This window comes from Elaeis guineensis, chromosome 13 (genome assembly GCF_000442705.2).
Source record: "Elaeis guineensis isolate ETL-2024a chromosome 13, EG11, whole genome shotgun sequence".
Classification (NCBI taxonomy): Eukaryota; Viridiplantae; Streptophyta; class Magnoliopsida; order Arecales; family Arecaceae; genus Elaeis; species Elaeis guineensis.
In genome coordinates, this window is record NC_026005.2 from 54,318,641 (window position 1) to 54,330,086 (window position 11,446).

Below are 11,446 nucleotides of genomic sequence, written 5' to 3' on the forward strand. Positions count from 1 at the left end.
ATTCGGATACTGCGTGAGATAGAAAGATCATATTCGAGAATATTGGTGGCGATTAGCATTGACCTAGATAGTTGTGCGCCTTGGCATGGAGCAACCGATGCATCAGATATGAGATATACACCGTCATCATATATTTCACATATGTCATCACCGCATATTCCACAGATGTCATCACTACATGTTGCACAGATGCCACTACTTTTTGATCCATAGATAGCAGAGCCTTCTTCTTCCTATATGCCCCAGATGACATCATCGAGTATCAGTTGGCCACATGAGTATGGCACTTTTTTTCAGGCCCATCCTTATATCCAGATGAGGGGGTCACTCAGCCCGTAGATGCTCTGACTGCACCAGTTATTTCTGAGCGGTATGACCAGTAGACGCCCATTAATATGGGGGAGGAGTCACCACAATAGATACAGGAGCAGGAGTGGCCGTTGAGGACCTTCTTGAGAAGATCCAAGTGACCACGGCCACCACGACGTCTTTGTGGGATTTAGTATTTTTTAGATTTGTACTTAGTATTTTTGAGACTTTTATTGTACTATTTTTTTGTAAACTTGATATTTTTATTTTATTTTATATTATTAATTATTATTTTTATCATAAATTAGTTTAATTTCAAATAATTGGATGTTATGCTTTGTGGACATGGATACACGTAGTCTAATGTGTCTCAAAAGATTAGGAGAGAAAAAGTTATGCTAAAAGGATCATAGATATTATAATATAAATAATAATAATATATCGAGTAATCTAATTACATCTCTTGAAATAGCCAAAAATAAGCTAAATCAGACAAGTCAGTTATTTATGAAGGGGGACTGCGATAGAATGGCATCTGATATTCACACCTCTCTCTCCACCTGTACGCTTGCTTTCATTTGCTCTCTCTCCTCATCTTCTTTCATTGAGGGTGTGATACAGTTTTACGTATGTATCGCGGAGCAGATGGTGAGAGCTTATTTCAACGAAGGAATGATGGGATGATTGTGTCGGACCCAAATCTATTAGGGCTACAGCTGGATGCATGGTATTCTGTACCGACCCAAACCAACCGGTACGGCTCGTACCGTACTATATCAGTGGGGAACCAGCAAGGTTCAGGTCGATTTTTCAACAAATGAAATGAATCGGATCGCATCGATACATCTCGATATGGTACGGATACGAACCGCTACGTACGGTGCGATATGGGTTGGTACAGGTCGGTACAGTATCGGTATGGTACGGTACGGTACAGGCACTAATCGCTCGATACGATGTGGTTTGGGTCAGTATAGGTCGATACCGGTACGGATCGGTATGGTACCGTACGGATTGATTTTTTGCTTTTTTTTTCTTTTTTTGGGGCAAATGGTGATTTTTTTTTTAAATTTTTACGGAGGGAGAGAAGTGGGGGAAGAGGGAGAGAAGATGAGGAAAGAGAGAAAGAGGAGGGAAGAGAGAAGAGGAGGAAGAGGGACTTACCGGCACAGAGAGAAGAGGAGCTCGTCACCGTCGGAGAGGGAGAAGAGCTCGGAGTCACTGCTGCAGTGGAAGAATTTGTAGGTTTTTTATATATGTATATTAAAAATAGATATCAGTCGGAACGATGTCTTTGAAAATACCATTTCAAATGGTGAATTTTATTTTTATTTTTTTTAAGATTCACAGGAGATGGGGGAGGAGGTGATGTGGATCCATAAAATACTATTTGAAATGATATTTTTTATCTAAAAAATATCATTTCAAATGATATTTTATAATTTTATATTAATTTTATAAATAAATTTAAAGATGTATTAATTTTATAAATAATTTTTTTTAATATTATTTGGGCAACTGATTCTTTGCGGGAGGCTCACGTCTTCTGCCCCGATAATTGTGCACTCTCTGGGCACGTCTCGCCAACTCCCTTTTGGGACCGTTAATCCCCGTCACACGCTCTCTCCGGCATGCGGTTCCCAAGGAGGACTGGCATTGTTTAGACAGATCACCCCGCGTTTCCCAAGTAGGACTGGCAGTGTTCAGATAAAGCACCGGCCGTTCTCGAGAGGATTAAAAACTTATCTAAAGATTTATATTTTTTAAATAAATATTTTTAAAATAATATTTAGATAGAAATATAGTTTATTCATAATTTCTTTATATAATAAAAAATAGACTTCAGAATTTATTATTGGAGAATTTGATGTCCGATCCGTTGGTGGACCCGACTTGAACTTTTAGTCTCTGTTGATCAAATTTAAAACTTTCGGTCTATTTTTAAATTAAATTTAATTTTCAATTTTTATTAGATAAAATTATCCTTAATTAAATATGATACTTTCTCTCCCAAAGGAATTTTTCATCTCTCGACTTCTCCCCTTCCTGACGGGAAGTAGGTCTAGTGGCTTAGTTTAGTGCGATTTTACTCAGGCTACCGGCGGCCCTTTTGTTCCACGGCTATGACGATGGAAGTGGTGGATGCAGGTGGAGGTGACACCCGTTAGTAATTCTCTCTCTCTCTCCTCTCTCTTTTCCCCCTCTCTCCCTCTCCCTCCTACTCAACCTCTGTTCGGGCTGTGGCTTGTCCCACCCCTCTTTATCTTCTCCCTATTTCTTTGTTGCCGTGCTCTATCAATGGAATATTGCCTTCTCATGTACATTTTTCACTGATTCTGAATATGCTATATTTTTTTTTTTTCAATTGGATTAATGACCTGTATATTTCCAATAATTGCCAATCCCAAGTGTTGGGAATAGGATAGTGCTTTCTCATTGACAACTTTCAGTATTTCCTCACATATCTAATTCATTTTCTGCATGTTGATTTTTATAATTAACCGAATGAAGAGCTTGCCCTACATATGATATGTATTCAACTTTGAACCAAATACGTGCTCATGTTCAGAGATTGATCAATTTAGGTCAGTGAATTACCTATATCTGGGCTTTCAAATGATTACATGAATATATTAGTGAGAGGATTGGTAGAAGGAAATAGATTACCGGAGAGGAAGCAGTTGCTCACGTTAATGATATTGCTATCAGAGAGTTATAATTACTCAGGCCTCTCATTTTTTGCATAAAAAGCTATGTAGGTACAATGATTAACACTGGATGAAAAGCATATAGCTTGATTCTTCATTAGATATAGCTTGTGTTTTAGAAGCTTCTGTATGTAACTGCACAAAGAGGGCTTGATTAGAAAATGTCTAAATGGTTTTTTGTTGGTATGGTTGGTCTTTAAATTGGTTTGCATTTGTATTTTATTATCAAATCGATAAGAGTTAAATTTGTAGGATTGTAAACCCTAATCCATGTGCTTGCTTTCTTCATTCTAAGAACAGCGACTGCCATTAAAGCATGATTTGTGCCCTTTATAAAATATTGATCATGTTGCGGTAGAGAATTGGCAAGAGGTTACAGAAATTTTAGTTAGGGCATTGAAATTACAAGCTTTTACAAATATGATATAGATATCATCTAAATACCCATTCATTGACCTTAGACATCTAAGTTTGATTACCTTGTTGTGATCTCATGCTCATCTCTAAAATGTTCTAATTTTATTTTTGAATTATCTGGATGATTTGCTTGTAATAACCTCTGAGAGGAAGCCATTGCTTCTATTGTCCTTTAACATTGTTTTCATTATGTTGGGATTGTTTGGTTAAATTTATAACTGCTATTTTCTTGCAGTTTGGAAGATTGTTAGGATGCCTGTAACTTATTGTATATTGTCATGCTACAATTCTCTTCATATTTTATTTTAGATATTATTATTTATGAAATAAAATTTTACTTCTCTAGCAGTAGTTTTGTATTCATAATTTTCTTTCTAGGTTTTTTGAGATAAATTTGATTGATATATGCTTGTAATATTATGATGATATTTTTAATATGTATTGTTTGAATTTGATTTGTGATGCAGTGTTATGATGGCAAGCTCAAAGAGAGGCAAAAAATTTATATTGGTCCGATAAATATGACTAATGGAAGGTGTTACTTTAGCCATTACATTAAGGTTATGGACGGATTTATGAAGTCCATGTTCGAGGAGTAGAAGGCAAGGGTGGTTGCTACTCCAGGTGGCCATTTACTCCAACTTCTATACACCAAATAGAGCAAGCCATTATTAGATGCATTGCTTTCCTTCTAGGATGATGAGAAAGAGGGCTTTCGATTTGATAAGACTATGGTTCCTTTTATAGGGATCAATATTGCCCTCATCCTTTGTTTGAGGGCCACAAATGATGAGATTGAGTTGCATAGGAAGAGAAGGATTTAGTTGGACCCCATCACCTAATTTTTTTGATGGTGACCATAAAAAAATCATTAGAGATTTAGTAAAAAATAAATAACTATATTTCGTTGGAAAGTCTGGATTGCAAGATATAGAGGATTTTACTAAGTATTAAATTTTTTTTATCTTTTTATAACTATCCTTTTTCTAACTGTACACTATATGTTCCTAAGATGTTATGCCCATATCTTGATGATTTGGACCGCTTAGGATCATATAGTTGGGGTTTTGTGATATTTTCTTTCCTTTGACCATAGATTCCTAGCCTAGCAGAGAGTGTGCGCATAAGAAATACGATTAGAAGAGGCTCTGCTGGGTATATGGATAGATGTACGATGGTTCTGATGATAAGCTTGTCTACATTTACTTATAATTTAATTATTTAGAGTTAATCTAATATGGTATATAGTTAATTTAGCATGATACACGGTTAATCTAGCATGACACATAGTTAATATAGGATGATACACAGTTAATTTATTATGGTATACAGTTAATCTATTATAGTACATAGTTAATTTATTATAATACATAGTTAATCTATTATGGTATTCAGTTAATCTATTATGATATAATTAATCTAACATTGCTTTATTATGGTATACAGTTAAATTCTCCTAAAATATAATGCTTACATTGCTTTATTTATACAGACATGGACTGTTGAGTATGCCAACAATCTACTTGAAAATCATAAACCACCATTCATCTATCCCCATCTGTTGTGTTGGAGCAATACCCCGTTTCCTCGCAAGGTAGAGGCGATCATCGAAGCTATGGAGAGATTAAAAAAAATTGAGGCATACATTTTGTATCTAACATCATACATATTTCAAGTTAATTTATAACTAATTTTTTTTTGTCTTTGTCAAGTGATCAAGAGGATAGAGCCTAAGAAGGATGAGTTATACCTCTCCTATTACAAGGAAGGCTACAGGGGCTGATTCCGATGTAGGGGCAGTCCTGTACATAATCTGAATTTTACATACATATAATGTTATTGCATACAATTGATATTATGCTATATACTTTTTTATTCTTTGTGGTACGTCATTATCTTCATATGCCACACACTTATTTCCATTTGGTACACAGTTATTATATGCTGGCATGTTCTTTGGCATACTATATTTAAATGGCACACTTAAAATTTCACTACGTAGGAATGCACATACTTTCTCATTACACATTGCTTATTGTATACAATCTTTATATTGTTTTGTGATGTTTCAGGTTCCATTATCTAGCTAGCCCAGATGACATCCTATTCATGCTTTAGAGACATATATGATAGTAGTTGAGAGATCTTTAATTTCTCATGATTTTCAATTAGAGGATCCTCAACCCGTTGAGGATGTCTCAGCGGAGGATGTACGGATTCTTGCTTTTGATAGGAGGTTTTCGTGCATTAAGAAAATGCTCTATGACAAGGGTTTAATGCTGGCTGATGATATTGTAGGAACAGATATAGCTCCTATTAAGATGAGGATGATACTGTAGTTGTAATGCAAAAATTTAAATATGATGTTATTCCTTATCTAAATTATCTTTATTATTAGGTAAAGATAGAGCATTCTTTTGTAGGTGAAGAGCCCCACCCAATTGAAGTGGATCCTAATATCCCTCATAGTAGTGAAGATGTGGAGGTAGTTTTTATTAATTTATAGTCAAAAATATGATTTTTATATTGTAATATGAATGCTTATTGCATGCCAATATGTTTGTTCTTATCAGGTCAGTTTCAAGGCTGAAGCTGAGTGTGAGAAAGAATATGCCACCACAAAATATATGTTCTCGTTATACAGGCAAGTGAAAATGAGAGCTCATGAGAGAAAGCCTATCGAAAAGAGAAATGTCATATCATATCTTTTTAAAATCTATAAATATGCAAGAAAGAAACAACACGAGAAAAAAATGGAGGAAGGATACAGCCTTACCCACTAGTGAGAGTGATCCAAATGCTCACTTATCTTTATTTTTGGAGCCTATCACTGTTGCACTGATAAAGCTACAACAGTCATTTAAGGACCAAGAAGATTCATTCTTTCTAGAGAGGTTTAAAAATTTTTCATATATTAATTATTAAATCATTGTGACATTTTGTATCTTTATATCGTGTGCTTGTATAACATATATTAAACATTCAATCCACTTACTCAAAATATTTCTTATACTTCATTATTTTTAGCATATTCGAGATTCTAGTACAGTTATAAATATTGAAACATTGATGCTGTCAAATAGGCCAATATGATTGGCATGGAGGCAGATCACAGAAAAGAGAAAGGTATACTCCCATCATATCTTGAAGCATCAATATGATTTCTATGTCGACAGAGATCACTTTGAGTAAGTCAATAGAATATATTTTCGATATCTCATTATTCAATGTGAGTTTTTTCTTAATATCTGCATGTTTTATGCTGTGAGACTATCTAGGAGGACCAAGATAATCTAAACCTTTCTATAGTTGTCATGCATTGGATCAATTCTTCACGATGGGCTGCTATGGATTGATGTATGAAAATGATGCTCATCTATTTCCTTGCTTTTGTATTTTTTTGATTATAACTAATTATCTTTTGATTATATACAACTCATTAGTGTATACTTCTATATCATAAAGCTATTTCATATAGATTATAGGGAGCCAATGGAGAATCCTATTTTATTTTTGCATTATGAGATGTAGGTATAAAATTTGTTAGAAGCATACATTTTGTTTTCAGCAACAGATGTTACGACTTACTCATCTTTCTCTTCTCTTTCTTGGTATAGATTACTATGTTTCAATGCCTTTCAGGGGTCACTAAGGTGACCCCTAAAGTTATCAATCAGATTATAGATTCAGCACAGCCAAGCATGTAGAAATGGATGGGTGATATCCATTTATTAGATCTCGAGTAATGTAGGTTCTTGTTCATCCTGATGAATACAAGAAGATATTGGTATCTCTTAGTTTTGGATTTGAAGGAGCAATGGTTTGACTGCTACAACTTGATATGGAGCATCAATATATCAAATGATGCAAATAAATATGTGACTAACATTGTTTGACAAATGTTTGTTGCTTTTATGTGTAACAACATCTACAAGTAATATATTGTATTTCACACCATATTGTGTAGGCAACATTTGTGCATATTTGGCTATTAGAATGAGTAGGATACCATATTCTTGAACTCAAGTTTGAGATATTCGTGACTGTCTGTAGTAGAGCTACAATATTGTAGATTGTGGAGTACATATGCTGATATTTTTCAAGATAATTACACAAGATAGCTCAAGACCATTACGTGATGATTTTTTTTTGGTAAAAGCAGGTAGTCACACCATTCTAGTATAAGAGCATCCTATGAAATCAAGATACAAAAGTTTCCACAGGTTCGGTAGACACAGATCATCCAATCTCTAGATCCAGTCTCCGGAGTGATCTACCACATACGAAGCAACCTAATCAGCAGCACTGTTCGCCTCCTAGTAAATAAACTAGATCAATACCATGGCAGAATGATAGAAAAATTCAGATGTCATGGAGGAGCGGATGTACCTCCAGTTGCTTCACACTACCTTGGATCCAACCAATGATGGTAACAGAATCTCCCTTAATGAAGATCCTATCTGCCCATAGCTCCTACCTAGCATAAGTGATGTCTATCCAGACAGCATGAAGCTCAGCTCTTGGGACTGAATGCTCAAAAAGATGAAAGCCTCCAGTTGCCAGCAGTCTGGTGTCAGGGCCCAGATAACAAATCCCCCACCACCCCTGCCATCTCTGACATGCCATCAAAATTCATCTTAACAAACCCCGAGGGAGGGGCTCTCAGGAAAACAAAAAAACCCTCTGAATCTTTGCAGGAGCAGCATGGCAGTTCCAGAGATCAGGGTTATCAAGGGATAAGCTAGCAGCGTTGAACTGGCAATACTCAGCAGCCAAGAAAGTGGCTCTCTTCTGCATCCAGTGAATAGGTACCAACTCACTCTCAAAGACCAAGCTACTTTTGGAAAGCCAAATCTAATAAACGATGTAGGCCATCCGATCCCCCCAAGTGGTGGCTGCCCCCTCTGATGTACTCTGACGGACTGCGCTTAGGAAGGACTCCAGCCACTAGCCATGACTCACCTCCCAGGGTTGGCCACCCGCCTATCTCCCATGATGATTTTAAGGATGCCTCATTATATAGGAGTTGGGTTGCGGAAAATATTTTGTTTCATGCGTACTGTATTACATATAACATATTTTGGTCATGGTATGAGAAGAAGATGCCTAACTACAAAATATTAGGACATGATGGTGGCGCAAATAGTCTCGAAAATTTGTGTCAATTGTAGATTCTAACCTTATACTGCTTTGATCATATATTTTAGTACAATCCAAAAATTTTTTACACTATGGCATGTTCGAATATGCGGTAGGTTAATATTATATAAACTGTATATGTTGGTAATATAATTATATACTATGCAATACTCAGTGTGAACCAGGTTAATTTAAGTATGTATCGGCTTAATTGCTCTATTCATATGTCTCAATGTCGGTGGTCGTATGTGTTAGATGTATGTCCTAAAAGTCAATATGGCTGACACATTATATTTTTCTAGGATACAAATTTATATTAAAACATTGATTTGATCAATAAAAGGATAAGTTTTATCTTCATTCAAGTGTGATGTATCCTTAAATCATCTAAAAAATTAATGCTTAAGATACATATTCTCAAAGTATTGAGAATTAGAGGTATGTATAATTAATTTTTAAATTACTTCCAGTCATAGTATCATCATGAGGACGATGATCGATCTGGATAGACTGACGTACAGATCGTTTCCTTCAGGATAGATGAGTTTCTAATCTACAGTGTAAAGATATTAAGTGGCAAGTACGGATAGTTATTAGAGAACAACTAATACTAAATGTGACCATACAAGAGATCACATGGATGTTTACTCAATCGTCAATAATTATTTCGATGTTATAGTTGTGTGAATAATCTTTTGACCTGCAGTGGCACGATAGCTCACAGTGAGACTGCTGGAGTTTGACTACATATAAATATGACCTCTTAGCTACTTGAGTTCTTGTAGTGTATGTTGGCGACAGTTGATCCACCGTAGGAGCAGAGTGCGCATCTAAATAGAATTTATTGATCTTGAGAGAGAGTAGTCTTATAAAATTAGAGAGGCTGAGTCTTTAAGTCTATGGCTACCGTAGTGTGGTTAATAGAAAAGAGTTTTCATGTGAATTACTTTTGGACTTGAGCTAATTAAATCTATCAAATGACTGATGTTGAGATTTGATGATTTATCTATGACTTACCATCAAGTCAGAACTCACGATAGAAGGACTGAATCACACAAAAATTGCACCTAGAGATTTTTTATTCGATTCTACTGGATTGCCACTACATACTGCTAGGTGTCACTAATAGATTGTGAGAGCTCACTAGGATCGTTCTGGATTGACGATCCTTATTGAGCTAGAGTGGAATCATTCTGATCTATTGAAAAGAGTTTCAATGATTCTATGATAGAGATCATGGTATATCTCACTAACAGACAGAACTGATCTATGGGGTCACATAAATAAGAGAACTAATTTTATCACGTCCCAAATCCAAGACATAACACGGTCATGCTATCGAGGGATGGGACCCACGATAACATGAAGCTAATCAATCATAATCAGCTAAAATCCATTAAAAATAAGTTATAATAAAAGATTCGATTCCATTATTCATCAAGTAAATAAATCAATATTGGTTCAGAGTGAATAAATCCAAAAGATAATACCAAATTCATGTTCAAAATTCATTAGTAGTTGATTACAAGTCCATAATAATCCTATAAATTTAATTTCAATTGCAAATCTCCATGCTCACTAGTGTAAATCCTCCAGACTAGATCATCCTTGCTTTCCAACCTTATTTGTCTGAACAAAAAAAGAAAAAAAAATATGAGTTACACTAGCTCAATAAGTAAATCTTACACTATTTTATCCAGATCAAGCATAAGTATAAATCATTTAGAGAAGATGATTATTATTGAAGCATAAAATTTTTATAATAGTAATATATCATAAATCAATGATACTCTTGCATATGCATAAATCATGTAATTTACATAAACATAGTTTTCAATGCATAGCATAAATAAATTCATAAATTATGTCAACTTTGTATATAAAATCATAAATTATTTATCTTTTTTTTATATAATAATTCTTAATAATTCTCTCAGACTAAATGCTAAGATCACTATTATACCCGTAACAGGATCATAATAATGTACTAACTACTATTATAGATTGACAAGGTCATATACCAACTACTATTATCCATTGGCAGGGTCGTATACTAATTACTATTACCTACTGACAAGATCATATGTCAATTATTATTATCCACTGGCAGGATTATATGCCAATTACTATTACCTACTGGCAGGATCATATATAGCTATCTGAAATTTTTTTTTTCATATTTTTTAAGATAGATATTTTTAAATCATATTTTTTTAGATCATATTTTCTTAAATCATGCATAAATAAGATACTAGATAATTTTATAAAGTTCATAAGCTATAAATAATCTTTAATAGTAAAATAATCATGAAATCGTTACTTTTATAATAAGGCATATATTTTATAAATATGAAGTTCATATTTCATAAAAAAATCATTCATATTAAAATATTTATAAATCACTATTTTATGATAAGTTCATAATGCATATGCTCGATCCTTATTTTATGAAAATATAGAATAATTTTTTTCATGATAAAATAGTCAATAATTTTAAAAGTAAGTAAGAAGTGTTGGAATTCTTATCTTTTTTATCCTAGTCCTTCAAACTTTGATAGATGAATTTATCAAACCTATTTAACATATTAAAAATATCATTAATTTTTATTTATTAATTCAATCATAAATAAAAAAGATTGTAAATCGGATGATCAGTTCGATAGGCAGTCCAGATGCTGGGATAATTCAGGATCTTCCTAACCAAGGATCAGATGTAGGTGACTTGATCAAAGAATCATGAAGCATGAAGTAGAATTAAAGCCAAGATCAATCAATAGGTTCATCAATAATAGGTTTCAAGGGTATTTGACATGATCGGGATGGGATTCGACATCTTACACGGATATTAAAGCAGTTTTGGACTGCTTTAGGTA

The 11,446-nt window shown here is 34.2% G+C and overlaps 1 long non-coding RNA gene across 6 annotated transcripts; it reads left to right on the forward strand.

Annotated features, from left to right (window-relative positions):
- The first annotated feature begins 2,308 nt into the window (after positions 1-2,308).
- Positions 2,309-8,834, forward strand: LOC105033822 (uncharacterized). Of its 6 annotated transcripts, none has more exons than XR_012136537.1 (5): positions 2,310-2,472; positions 4,927-5,028; positions 5,147-5,224; positions 5,833-5,919; positions 6,008-6,510. It is a non-coding gene; the product is annotated as an uncharacterized lncRNA (long non-coding RNA). The 6 variants fall into 6 exon arrangements; XR_012136538.1 differs by having other exon boundaries at positions 2,311-2,472; positions 5,858-5,919; XR_012136536.1 differs by lacking the exons at positions 4,927-5,028; positions 5,147-5,224 and adding exons at positions 6,518-6,622; positions 7,052-8,834 and having other exon boundaries at positions 2,314-2,472; positions 5,858-5,919; positions 6,008-6,078.
- The last annotated feature ends 2,612 nt before the right edge of the window (positions 8,835-11,446 follow it).